The sequence below is a fragment of the Meles meles genome, chromosome 4, assembly GCF_922984935.1.
Source record: "Meles meles chromosome 4, mMelMel3.1 paternal haplotype, whole genome shotgun sequence".
NCBI lineage: Eukaryota > Metazoa > Chordata > Mammalia > Carnivora > Mustelidae > Meles > Meles meles.
The window spans coordinates 84,401,806-84,416,400 of NC_060069.1; the positions used below are offsets into that span (position 1 = coordinate 84,401,806).

Consider the following 14,595-nt stretch of genomic DNA (forward strand, 5'->3'; position numbering starts at 1 on the left):
CGGGCTGTTTATGTCTTCGCCCTTGGGTTATCAAGATGCAGAATACAGTCCTTCTACATGACTGAAAAAGCAACTAAAACAAAAATGTCTGACTTACACAGGACATTTGTATGTGTGCCATGCTATTCTAAAAGTTTGATCATCAAAGGGAAGGGAACAATAGGGAGACGTCTATCCCCACTGATAAGATTTGCCACATCCCTCAGAAGGCAGAAGCGTCTATAAGTAAGTTTGAACTTCAAATAACTAGTAGATTATTTTTTTCTTTAGGGTTTAAAAAAAGCTGTTCCCCTTTGATTATATGGGATTATAAATCGAAGCAATCTGGCACGTGTGAGCGCACGAGCGCCCACACGCCCACACACCTATACCCATCCCATGCGGAAGAATGCGGACACTCGGTTTGCAGATCTTGTTGGCTTCCTTGAGGCTAAACGAGGCAATGTCACACAAACTTGTCTCAGGCTCAGGAGACTCAGAAATTCTGATATTCCCTCAGGAAAACAAAACTGGAGGTCACTAAAGGTCTTTGATATTGAATTTTATCATTTGTATAAAACTCCTACAGTGGGGTTCTCACAGAAAGTATCCAAATTCGTTTTTCCTCCTTATTTTCCCCATGGAAATATATCTCTGAAAAAACCCAGAACCATTTCTGTTTATTCCTAAGATATATATTCATACCTCGCTTTCCCTAATGATATGTGGAACTAGAGGTAAATTATTTTCAGTGTCAACTTGGCACCATGGCTTGAATTTGTTTGTAAACATTAAGCCTCTGACGCTCACTGACAACCATGTCACTGTGAGCATTGACTGAGAGGAGGCTACGCTGCGCTGCTTCCTTTCCAATCTAACCCCGGGCCAGATTCCTACTGAGGAGAACAGTCTGATCACTGTACTTGCTTGATCTTTGTCGTAGAATACGAATAATTTGGATAACTCAAATATAAATTTTAAGGTTTACTTTTCCCCAGTTCTAGGACATGGGGTTTTAGAAACAGTTTGTCCATCTTTTATGGAAGCAAATAAATATTTTGCATAACAAAGGAGCTCCGTGGGGCTCTCCAATACTAGAAAACATTCAGATAGGAAGATACTTGCATCACCCAAATTTGCCAAAATATTAGGAGGGGATTTTATAGGAAAAAAAATATACGCATCTGTTCCACATGTCAAATATAAAAATAAAAATATTATTACCATGCAATATTAGATATTTACGATTAATGATGTATCTATTTTCTCATTCATTAATTATTTTTTTGGAAGCAATTTTCTCAACTGATAAATTCAAGTGACCAACAGTGGTTTCTCATAAAATGTTCTCAAGGATCCAAATGAATCAATGAATCTTTATAATTAAATGTATCACTTGCTTTCTCCCTAAAAAAAGAGAAATTGATTTTAAAACAGATAATACGTCCTGATATATCCTTTAGCCCAAACCAACACTGACCAAGTGTATCAGCTGTATCCTTTCTATAAATGTTTTTATGAGTTTAAATAATTGTGAGCAAATCAGGTTAATTCGAATTTGAAAATGATCAAGACCAGTGACATTTCTCTGGAAAATACCAGGTTTTCCCAAGATCTCTGGAGTCAAAGGCCTCATTTCAATTCTTAGTGAATTAATAATGTGATATTTGGCAAGGCACGTGTCCTTTCTGTGCTCAGTCTCATCATCTCTCAAAGGAGGATAAAAATACTTATTCAATAGATGAGTTGTGAGAAGTCATGTAAATGAAAAGATTTTCAGACAAAAGCAGAGTCCAGTGCCTTGTTCACATTGGGACCTCATACGTGGTAACTAATCTCATCATGGTACAATTGCATTTTCTGGGTGTTTTTTCTTCACTTCTAAAAATACATATTCTTCTGAACTAATATGTCTGCTCCACGGCAAGATGACTTCTAAGGCTATTTGGTTTGTACATGTCTCAAGTGGACCCTTTATACTTACCGTAACATCTCTCCCTCTTTTTTCTTTAAAAAAATATTTGTTTATTTGAGAGAGTGAGCAGGAGAAGCACAAGCCATGGGAGAAGCAGAGGGAGGAGCAGGGGGAGAGGGAGAAGCAGACTCCCTGCTGAATAGGGAGCCCAACATAGGGCTTGATCCCATCCCCGGACTCTAGGCTCATGACATAAGCCAAAGGCCGATAGATGCCTAATCGACTGAGCTACCCAGGTGCCCGTCTCCCTCTTTTTTTAATGCTCAGGTGCATATGATACAAAGAAACTGTTACAGGCACACACAAAAAGGAAAATAATCTCTCTTCTTCCAGTTTTGAAAATGTTTAGACTGCATGAAACACAATTTTTCGTGAAAAATTTGTTTCATATATAAAAAGTATATATATTTTTATAGATACAAAACTTCTACCCCAAGGTATATGCCAAAGCTTCTATCCCAACATATATGCCAAATATAACTGAGTTGAAGTTCCTTCTTACAAAAGCACCTGCAAATGTTTAACTGGCTAATGTGACAGATCATTCTTACAACTTCACCAGTTTCTGGGCCAATTTTTAAAAAATAAATGTGGTGGAATAATAATTTGAGAAGCTTTTTTCGCCTAAGTGATCTGAGCTATCTTGCTCAGCAAAGAGGCATCAGAAGGAGAGGAGAGATAGAAGATAGAAACTTCTTAGCTTTTTGATTCAACCTACCACCAATGTTAGAGAGAGAATAATTTCGAAAGTGACCAGTTATCAGCCAGAACTCGTTTTTCCTCCTTTCACTCAGCTCCAGACCAGATAAAACTCCTATAAATTCAGGAAGAGAATTGAGAGTATTTCATCACTGGTGGTTCTCTATCTTACTTCCCACCTTCGCCCCACAGTGGCGAATCTGGCAGGGCTTTAGAGTAGCAGTAGAACTTCTCAGAACAATTTGAGGATGATTCAAGAACTGAGAAGACCTGTCAACCACCAATCCTCTGGATTCTTGTGATTGTCAGCCTTGCTGAGGTCCTCCCATTAAATGGTGTGAAAACGAGGCTCAAGAAACCCGTGAGGGGTGTTAGAAACACAAATTGTAGCTTCTCAGCACCACAGAGGGGTGTGCGAGAGCAGCCAAGTCTTCTCAATGTCCAAGAGAAAGGTTCCAGAGGTTGAATGAGAGAGGAAATGATTAATATAAGCCTGGAGTTGGTTCCCTCAACTGAGATTAGGAGTTCTGTAGCAGCAGATGTGTGCAAAATTGTCCTGGGCAGGGTCTAGTTGTGAATGCAGTGATCATAGAAGATGGCCAGTGTGGACTGGATCATGAAAGCTCAATCACAAAATTGACTCTGTTTCTCTGGGAGTGATTAGATTCATGTGGGTTTTGTTTTTGCACTTGTTTACAGCAAGCATAATGAGGCTTTTGTTCAAAGAAAATTTCTTTGAAATTTTTGCGCACATGCTGTTCCTGGAAGGTTTTTTTGGTGCCAGGTAAGAGAAGCCAGGAATCTTATCCAGATCTTTTGACCCAGAGCCACAAACAGGAAAATAAAGCAAATCCCATATTTTCTGTCCCCAAGTTATATCAATTTTCGAAACTTAGGCTTCCAATAATTTAACTCCTGTAATGTATCCTTCTATAGTCTTCATGTTGAAAGATTTCATCTACCAAACAAGACATGTGTGTCAATGATAATTTATATTTCAAATTTTAAACCAAGGGATATATAGCTTCTTGTCAGCTTGAGTCAATCAAATCCTTCCAGGTCCAGTGGAATTTATTTGGGTTAACATCTTTAGTCTTAATGGTAGAGGACAGGTTGTTTCTTCCCCCAAATTACTGAACTCCTAAAATCCCAAGCACTGAGTAGTTAATATTAGTTCCCATTTTGAGCATGAAGGGATGGTGTGGCTATGGTGCACAGAGAATGTGCCTGTCATCCAAGTTCAAGGCTGGGAGATGCTATGCGGCCAAACAGAGGACATGTGAAGAGGATAGGTTACTGTCATTATGAGTAAATTAGAATTTAACTCTAAGAAAAGGACAATTCAAGGATGTGTTTAAAACTTTGTAGGGCTTAATGATATACTGTGTGGTGACTAACACTACATAATAAAAATAAATAGATAAAAATAAAAAAGTAAAACTTTGTAGAGCTATCTTTCTTGCCCAAATATATATCGAATAAGATAAGTGGTAGGAAAACTACTGAGAAATGGTTTTGGGAATATTCTTAATTATTGAACTCACTATTTCTTACATAATATCTTGTGTGAGAAAATTTCTCTTTTGTAAAAACTTGGCTTTCTTTGAGAGACTGATGTGTTTCTCTCTCTTTTTAAGACTTGCATTTTTTAAGCGGTTGGGGTTCAAAACAAAATTGAGAGAAAAGTACAGAGTTTCCCATATACCCTCTGCCCACACAGGTATGGTCTCCCCAGTTATCAGCATCATTTACCAGAGTGGTACACTTGTTACCATGGATGAACCCACAATGACACATCACAATCACCAAAGCCCATAGATTCTTTGAGGGCTCACTTTTGATGTTGTATATTCTTTGGGTTTGGAAAATGTATAATGGCATGTATCTGTCATTAAGATGTTATATAGAGTATTTTCACTGCTCTAAAAACATCCCCTGTGCTCTGCTTATTCATCCTTCTCCCACAATCCACCCCTGGCTACCACTGAACTTCTTACTGTCTTCATACTTTTGTCTTTTCCATAATATCAGGTACTGGAATTATATAGTATGTAGCCTTTCCAGATTAGCTTCTTTTGAGTTCTTATACATTTTGGATAATAGACCTTTTTCAAATATGTATTTTGAAAATATTTTCTCCCAGTCTGTGGCTTCTCTTCCATCTCTTGGCATTATCTTTCACTGAGCAGGAGGTTTTGTTTTTTGTTTTTTTGTGTGTGTTTTTCTAAAGATTTATTTTTTTTTTATTTTAGAAAGGGGGGGGCAGGAAGAGAGGAGAGAGAGAGAGTCTTAAGCAGACTCTGCTGAGTTAGGAGCCCAACATAGAGCTCCATCTCACAACCCTGAGATCATACCCGAGCTGAAACCAAGAGTAAGATGCTTAACCGACTGTGCCACTATGGTGCCCCTCACGGAGCAGAAGTTTTTTCATTTGTTTGTTTGTTTGTAAATATTTTATTTATTTATTTGAGAGAGAGAGAGAGAGCATGAGAGGGGAGAAGGTCAGAGGGAAAAGAAGACTCCCCTTGGAGCTGGGAGCCCGATGTGGGACTGGATCCCAGGACTCCAGGATCACAACCTGAGCCAAAGGCAGTCGCCTAACCAACTGATCCACCCAGGCACCCTGACCAGTTTTTAATTTTAGTCAAGTCCAGATTCTCAATTATTTCTTTCATGGCTCATGTCTTTGGTGTTGTATCTAAAAAGTCATTGCCATACCCAAGGTCATCTAGGTTTATCTTCTAGGGGTATTAAAGTTTTACATTTTCTATTTACATTTGTGATTCATTTTTAGTTAATTTTTTTGTGAAGGGCGTAAGTTCTGTGTCTAGATTCTTTTTTTTTTTTTTTTTTTTTTTTTTTTGCATGTAGATGTCCAGTTGTTTCAGCACCATGTGTTGAGACCATCTTTGCTCCATTGTATTACCAAAGACCTCTTGACTATATTTATGTGGGCCTATTTCTGGGCTCTCTGTTCTCTTCCATTGAGCTATTTGTTTATTCTTCTACCAATACCATACTGTCTTGATTACTGTAGCTTTAAAAGTCTTGAAGTTGGGTAGCACCAGTCATCCAACTTTGTCCTTCTCCTTCAATATTGTGTTGGCTGTTCTCAGATGTTTCTTTCTCCATAAAACTTCAGAATCAGCTTGCCAATTTATGTTCCTCTTTTCATGTGAGTAATTCAATTCAGTGAATCTTCTTACTTTGATTGCCTGGAAAATCCGTGTAAGTTATGTCTGCTCTGTCGTTGGAATTCTGTTCACCCTTATAGTTGGAAATTTTGATTTTCCCCTTTTATTTAAGTTCATTTTTTTGAATCATATCACTTGGATAAAGTAAATGTGGACATAGACCACATGGTCAATCCAAATTTACTAAGCCACATCATTCACCTGCTTCACAAAGATAGAGATCTAGTCAATAAACCCGGAAGCTAAGGTTATAATTCCGTTCTCTTGTTCAACCAATGCATTTCATTCTTAGTTATGCCTATGAAAGGAGTCACTATTCTTCTTAAGACAGGAGGGAAGGCAGACTGCTAGTGATCAGACTTTCAAGTAGGATGTTGGCTCCCAGGCTCATGTTGACAAAATCCTCACTAACCCTGATTTTCTCTTGGAAGTGCTTAAGCATTGTTATTGCCTTGAAGAGATTTCTCACATTTTGTTCTTTAAACCTGTCTTTTTCTTGGTGTGTTCCTGAACCTGAGTTTGTCCTTCACTGATAGCATGTGTGTTTGAACTAAAATCACACAACAAGACATACAAAACAGACAACTGCTTAAAATGCCTGTTTGGTATGTTCTCTTTCATAAAGGACAGAGCAAATTCTGTATAAATATCAAACATTAGCGAACTATTGATTAAAAAAATGATTCAGTTATTTTCCTAATTATAATCTGAGTATCTCTACTCAATGTCAACTTTAATGTTTCTTCATTACCACTACTAAGATAAAATAACTACCAATAATAGCTAACATTTTGAATACTTACTATGCACCACATACTGTATTAAGTAATTTATATTTATTTCATTTAGTCTTCTTTCTCCTAGAAATTCTTGATGTCATCTTTATCTCTTCTTCAGATGAAGAAACTGATGAACAAGAATATTAGAGTTTTCCCTGTATCATAACCTAATATTTGGAAATTGAATCTAGATAGACTCTAAACTGTGTCCTTTACCTCTTTTAAAATGGTTTTTAATCCCAAACTATTCTTTTTCTTTTCTTTTCTTTTCTTTTTAGGGGGATCAAGGGCAGAGAGAGAGAGAGCGAGAGAGAGAGAAAGAGAGAGAGAGAATCTTAAGCAGGTTCCATGCCTGGCACAGAGCCCACCACAGAGCTCCATCTCACAACCCTGAGATCATGACCTGAGCTGAAATCAAGAGTCAGATGTTTAATCAACAGAGTCACCCAGATGATCTTAATCCCAAACTATTCTTAACTACTTGAATATACTTCTAGTAGTCTCCAAAGAATTGGGACTATGATCTCAAACCACTTGTATTGAAGTTATATGTATGACCAACATTCATTAGAATTTTGCATGTCATTTCTTCTCTGAAAACCCTTCTCTGGAAAGCTCATATTCATCCTTCAAGACTCCAAATGCCTTCCTCAATGAAGTCTAACTCTCTCCTCTAGACATTGTTTGTTATCCTGTCTTCTGTGCTTTCTTGATAACTTCTTCATAGCTTGTGATAGAACTTACTGCCATAATTACAAATTTCAAGGCTTCCTTTAAGGCAGTTAGAATATTCTATTTCTTTGGTACCTGGTAGGAGCTAAATATGTTTTTCTGAGATAAACACATTGAAATTGCTCAAGCCAAAAAAAGCATCATTCTGGAAAGAAGTTCAGACAGAGAAATAGATAGTGAATATACTTTTTGGAGAAAAAGGAAGAATAAATTCATACAATTTATGTGCAACTAGAACAAGAGCAAACTAAAAGAGATGGACTAATCTGTTGGAGCCTTATCTATCTCCTCACTCACAGCAGTATATTTCTGAAGAAAACATCCTACAAAAGAACAGAATTCTCTGACTATCTTTCCACACTGCATGAGAACTGAGGATCTGCACAGAACCCTGCTCATCTTCTAGGTGAGGCCCCTGGCTTGGAGGACTTCTTAGATCACATCAAACGCCAACACTGACATCTGCTGGAAATACACACTGGACACATTTTCTGCTCTTGGTTATAAAAAGGGGGAAAAAAGTGCAAGATGATAAGAAACTACCTGAAAACTACCTCAGAACCCAAACCAAGAACTAATATATCAAGAAAATGTGAGCTTGAGCAATCTTGGACATTTCTTTCATTAAGAATATAATCTTGGCAAACAACTTTTTGGTGATAAACATGGCCATAGACTTATGATTCTGAATTACTAATTCTTTTACAGGTAACCATTAGCATGGCCCCAAAAATATATTTGATATTTTTTAAAAGCAAAATAAGATACATATCTCTGAAAATGAGAAATTCAATTGATTTTCACCTCACATCTTATAAATAGCACAGTTTGTGCTCTCTGGATCATAGGATGCACTAACTCATTTTGAGGCTTCCCTTTTCATGAGTATGAAGAACAGAGCCTTGACAGGGTTTGTGTTATTCTACCTTTTCTCCTAGGTTTTCTCTTTGCTATCTCCCTTGTGATACTAATTAGGTATTTGAGAAACAATCAAACTGAAGAATATTCTTTCCCCCACTTGTTTGTTTATAAATTTTAAGTATAATCAGATGTAACATGTTTCTTTCTAAACTTATTTTTCCTACCTGTTGAAACATTTTGGTAAGAGAAAAAGTTCTGTGACTCAAAGAAATTATTTTATTTTTTAAATCTGCATATTTAAAATTGTTGCTATAGAAATTAGCTCCTAGCTTTCTATCATCTGTTAAAGATGTTCTTATTTTCTTCTAAACTTACTCCATAAGTTTTCTTTTTGAGGAACTAAGGTATTTATTTTGTCCCTTTTTGCTTCTCGGTTTTTATCTCTTTATTGTAAAAATGCAACAGTAAGCAGAAAAGGTATAGGGACACCTCAGAGATATTGGGGGTTATTCCAGACCACTGAACTAAAGCAGTTATCATAATGAAGTGAGTCAAATGAATTTTTTGCTCTCCCAATGCATATAAAAGTTATGCTTAGTAGGTCATGAAGTAGGCAATAGCATTTTGTCTTGAAAAAAGCAAGGTATGCACCTTAATTTAAAAATACCTTATTACTAAAAAATGCTAACCATCATCTGAGCTTTCAGTGAGTCATAATCCCTGGCCATTGATCACTGTAACAAATACAGTAACAGTGAAAAAGTTTGAAATATTATGAGAATTACAAAAGGTGACAAAGATACAAACTGAGCAAATGCTTTTGAAAAAATGGCATTAGCAGACCTGTTCCATGCAAGGTTATCATAAACTTTCAATTTGTTAAAAAAAAAAAAAAAGAAGAAAGGCAGAGTATCTGTGAAACACAATAAAATGTGGAATGACTACTTCTAAAACACTAATTTATAGCTTAATGTATTTTAATAACATGAGCACTCATGCGACCATCACTCAGATCAAGAAATAAACATTGCCTACATGCTTACAAAAGCCCTGATTGCCCCTTCTGGATTGCAATCCACACCCTTGCTTTTCCTGACATTTTAACCTCTAAATGTACATCTCTAAAGACCATAATGTTACTGGGGGGTGCCTGGGTGGCTCAGTTGGTTAAGCATCTGCCTTTGGCTCAGGTCATAATCCTGGGATCCTGCTCGACGGGTGAGCCTGCTTCTCCCTCTCCCTCACCCGCTCCGCCTGCTTGTGCTCCTCTCTCTCTCTCTGTCAAATAAATAAATAAAATCTAAACAAACAAACAAAAAACCCATAGTGTTACTGGGGCTTTAATTTTGTATCAGTGGGTCATAGCACATGTTTTCTTTTACGTTTGGCTTCTTTCAGTCAACATGCTGTAAGTTTTGTCCATGTTGCATGGTGGCTAGGACTTGTTTATCTTCACTGATCAATATTATTATTCCATTTTATAATCATATCACCATGTGTTCATCTGGTCTATCACTGATGGATATTCAGGTCATTTCTGGTCTGCTGTTGTCCTGGTTCTAATGCTTCCACAGGTATTCCTGTGTCTGTCTTCTGGTGCATTTGACGGCATTTCTGTTACTTCTAAGCCCGAGAGTGGATTTGCTAGTCCATAGGTTACATGGGGCTTCAACATCATAAAACTTTTCATGAAATGGTTGTACTAACTCGTGCTCTACCCAACCATATAGGAGCATTTCACATTCTTGCTGACACTTGATATGGGCAGACTTTTCATTTCAGCAAATGGGGTGGATTTGTGGTAGTATCTCGTTTTGTTTTTAACTTGCATCGAATATCCTCTTTTATAAAGTATCCATGTAAGTCCCTTGCTCATTTTTTCTAATGGGTTGTCAGTCTTTTTCTTATTAATTTCTGGAATTTAAAAAAAAAACAAACATGTATTTGACTTTTGTTGTCTAGCTTCTTCAATTTCTTAGTGTTATCTTTTGTTGGACAGAATTAGTATAATACAGTTAATTTTATAAAGTCGCATCACATAAATGACTTCAGACTGAATGCTTCTTAAATCTGATGTTCTGGCAAATAAATAGCTCCATCTTTATGGATATAGACAGCTGAGAATGAGGATAAACATAAGGCCCATCGGGAGCCCATGTGTCTTCAGATAAGTTTTCCCTGCTGAGAGCTGATTGAAGTCACATAAATATTCCAAAACACTTAAAATTTAATCTGGTAAAAAGGAATTTATCTCTATCCCTAGTAAGTCCCCCATTCTTTCTCCGCCAATTGTATTGCTTGGCACCGGTGGCCAGAAACTTCAGTCACCCTGAGTCCTTCCTCTCTGTCTTTCTCCTCCATACTCAATCAATCACAAATCACTTCTCCAGACTTCTGTATTTTATATATTCTTTCTCTTCCCTCTAGCAGCCATGAAATGCACCTCCCAGATCTCCAGCTATGTAGGAAGCACAACTGACTGACAATCCTAGCTGCTTCCCTCCTCAATCCACCACTGCATTCATGCCAAGGCTACATTTCCCATGAGCTACTCCCCCCACTTTCTTTTTTTGGCATTGTAGAGCAGCTAGAAAATAAAGGTCTTTTAATTTGTATTCTTTTTTTCTATCAACACTTTTTTAATTGAGATATAACTGACATATGACATTAGTTTCACGTGTCCAACACAATGATTCAATATTTGCATATAATGTAAAATAATCACCATAATAAGTCTCGTTATCACCCATCGTCATGCAGAATTACATTTTTTCTTGTTATAAGAACATTTAAGATCCATTCTCTTAACTATATTAACACTAGTCACCATGTTGTACATTGTATCCACAAGATTTATTTATTTTGTGACTGGAAGTTTATATCTTTTGACCATCTTCACTCATTTTGCCCAGCCAACTACCAGTCTATTCTTTTTATCTATGAGTTCTGTTTTGTTTTGTTTTTAGAGTCCATATATAAGTGAGATCATATGGTGTTTGTCCTTCCTTGTCTGATTTATTTCACTTAGCATAATGCCCTCAAGGTCCATGTTTTCACAAATACAAGACCTCATTCTTTTTCATGCCTGAATAATATTCTATTTTCTCTTTCTTTATGCATTCATCCATCTATGAACACCTAGGTTCTCTCTATGTCTTGGCCATTGTAAATAATGCTGCAGTGAACATGGGGATGCAGATATCTTTTCAATTTCATGTTTTCTTTTTTTTTTTCTTTTCTCTTTTTTTATTAACATATAATGTATTATTTGTTTCAGGGGTACAGGTCTGGTGATTTGTCAGTCTTACACAATTCACAGCACTCCCCATAGTACACACCCTCCCCAATGTCCATCATCCAACCACCCCCTCCCTCCAACCCTTCCCTCCCCTCCAGCGACCCTCAATTTGTTTCCCAAGATTAAGACTCTCTTATGGTTTATCTCCCTCTCTGGTTTTGTCTTCTTTCATATTTCCCTCCCTTCCCCTATGATCCTTTGTCTTGTTTCTCAAATTCCTATATCAGTGAAATCCTATGATAATTATCTTTCTCCAATTGACTTATTTCACTTAGCATAATACTTTCTAGTTCCATCCATGTCATTGCAAATAGCAAGAGTTCAGGTTTTTTGATGGCTGCATAATACTCCATTGTGTGTATACACCACCTCTTCTTTGTCCATTCATCTGTTGATGAACATATAGGCTCTTCCATAGTTTGGCTCTTGTGGACATTGTTGCTATAAACATTCAGATGCACATGCCTCTTTGGATCACTACATTTGTATCTTTGGTGTAAATACTCGGTAGTGCAATTGCTGGGTCATAGGGTAGCTCTATTTTCCACTTTGAGGAACCTCCATACTGTTTTCCAGAGTGGCTGCACCAGCTTGCATTTCCACCAACAGTGTAGGAGGGTTCCCTTTCTCCACATCCTTGCCAGCATCTGTCATTTCCTGACTTGTTATTTTTAGCCATTCTGACTGGTGTGAGGTGGTATCTCACTGTAGTTTTGATTTGTTTTTCCCTGATGAAGAGTGATGAGGAGCACTTTTTCATGTGTCTGTTGGCCATTTGAATGTCTTCTTTGCAGAAATAGCTGTTCATGTATTCTGCCCATTTCTTGATAGGATTATTTGTTCTTTGGGTGTTGAGTTTGATAAGTTCTTTATAGATTTTAGATACTAGCCCTTTATCTGATGTCATCTGCAAATATCTTCTCCCATTCTGTCAGTCATCTTTTGGTTTTGTTGACTGTTTCCTTTATAGAGCAAAAGCTTTTGAAGTCCCAATAGTTCATTTTTGCCCTTGCTTCCCTTGTCTTTGCTGATGTTTCTGGGAAGAAGATGCTGTGACTGAGGTTGAAGAGGTTGCTGTCTGGTTGCGTTCTCCTCAAAGATTTTGACAGATTCCTATCTCACATTGAGGTCTTTCATCCATTCTGAGTCTATTTTTGTGTGTGGTATAAGGAAATGGTCCAGTTTCATTTCTCTGCTTGTGGCTGTCCAATTTTCCCAGCACCATTTGTTGAAGAGACTGTCTTTTTTTCCATTGGACATTCTTTCCCGCTTTGTCAAAGATTAGTTGATCATTGAGTTGAGGGTCCATTTCTGGGCTCTCTATTCTGTTCCATTGATCTATGTGTCTGTTTTTGTGCCGGTATCATACTGTCTTGATGATTACAGCTTTGTAATAGAGTTTGAAGTCTGGAATTGTGATGCCACCAGGTTTGCTTTTCTTTTATAACATTCTTCTGGCTGGCTGTTTGTTGTTGTTTTTTTTCCTGGTTCCATATAAATTTTAGGATTATTTGTCCCATTTCTTTGAAAAAAGTCGATGGTATTTTGATAGGGGTTGCATTAAAAGTGTAGATTGCTCTAGGTAGCACAGACATTTTCACAATATTAGTTTTTCCATTTCTTTGTGTCTTCCTCAATGTCTTTTATGAGCATTCTATAGTTTTCTGAGTACAAATTCTTTACCTCTTTGGTTAGAGTTATTTCTAGCTATCTTATGGTTTGGGGTGCAATTGTAAGTGGGATTGACTCCTTACTTCCTCTTTCTTCTGCCTTGTTGTTGGTGTAGGGAAATGCAATTGATTTCTGTGCATTGACTTTATATCCTGACACTTTACTGAATTCCTGTACAAGTTCTAGCAGTTTTGGAGGGGAGTCTTTTGGGTTTTCCACATAAAGTATCATATCATCTGCAAAGAGTGAGAGTTTGACTTCTTTTTTGCTTATTCCGATGCCTTTAATTTCTTTTTGTTGTCTGACTGCTGAGGCTAGGACTTCTAGTACTATGTTGAATAGCAGTGGTGATAGTGGACATCCCTGCTGTGTTGTGACCTTAGGGAAAAAGCTCTCAGTTTTTCCCCATTGAGAATGATATTCACTGTGAGTTTTTATAGATGGCTTTTATGATATTGAGTTACGTACCTCTATACCTACACTGTGAAGAGTTTTGATCAAGAAAGGATGCCGTACTTTGTCAAAAGCTTTTTCTGCATCTATTGAGAGTATCATATAGTTCTTATTCTTTCTTTTATTAATGTAATACATTGATTTGTGGATGTTGAACCACTTGGTCATGGTGAATGGGATCACAGTGGCTAGTATTTTGGTGAAAATTTTTGCATCCATGTTCATCAGGGATATTGGTCTGTAATTCTCTTTTTTGATGGGGTCTTTGTCTGGTTTGGGGATCAAGGTAATGCTGGCCTCATAAAATGAGTTTGGAAGTTTTCCTTCCATTTCTATTTTTTGGAACAGTTTCAGGAAAATAAGTATTAATTCTTCTTTAAACTTTTTTTTTAAAGATTTTATTTATTTATTTGACAGAGAGAGATCACAAGCAGACAGAGAGGCAGGCAGAGAGAGAGAGAGGGAAGCAGCCTCCCTGCTGAGCAGAGAGCCCAATGCGGGACTCGATCCCAGGACCCCGAGACCATGACCTGAGCCGAAGGCAGCGGCTTAACACACTGAGCCACCCAAGCGCCCCTCTTCTTTAAACTTTTGGCAGAATTCCGCTGGGAAGTGATCTGGCCCTGGGCTCTTGTTTGTTTGGAGATTTTGATTACTGCTTCAATTTCATTGCTGGTTATGGGTCTGTTCAGACTTTCTGTTTCTTCGTGGTTCACTTTTGGTAGCTTATACGTTTCTAGGAATGCATCCATTTCTTCCAGATTGTCTAATTTGCTGCCATATATTGGCTCATAATATGTTGTTATAACTGTTTGTATTTCTTTGGTGTTGGTTATGATCTTTCCTCTTTCACTCATGATTTTATTCACTTGGGTCCTTTCTCTTGTCTTTTTTGCTAAGTCTGGCCAAGGGTTTATCAGTCTTATTAATTCTTTCAAAGAACCAGCTCCTACT

The 14,595-nt window shown here is 37.4% G+C and overlaps 1 pseudogene; it reads left to right on the plus strand.

Moving 5' to 3' along the window:
* The first annotated feature begins 378 nt into the window (after positions 1-378).
* LOC123940715 overlaps positions 379-14,595 on the plus strand; it is a 28,605-nt pseudogene continuing 14,388 nt past the window's right edge.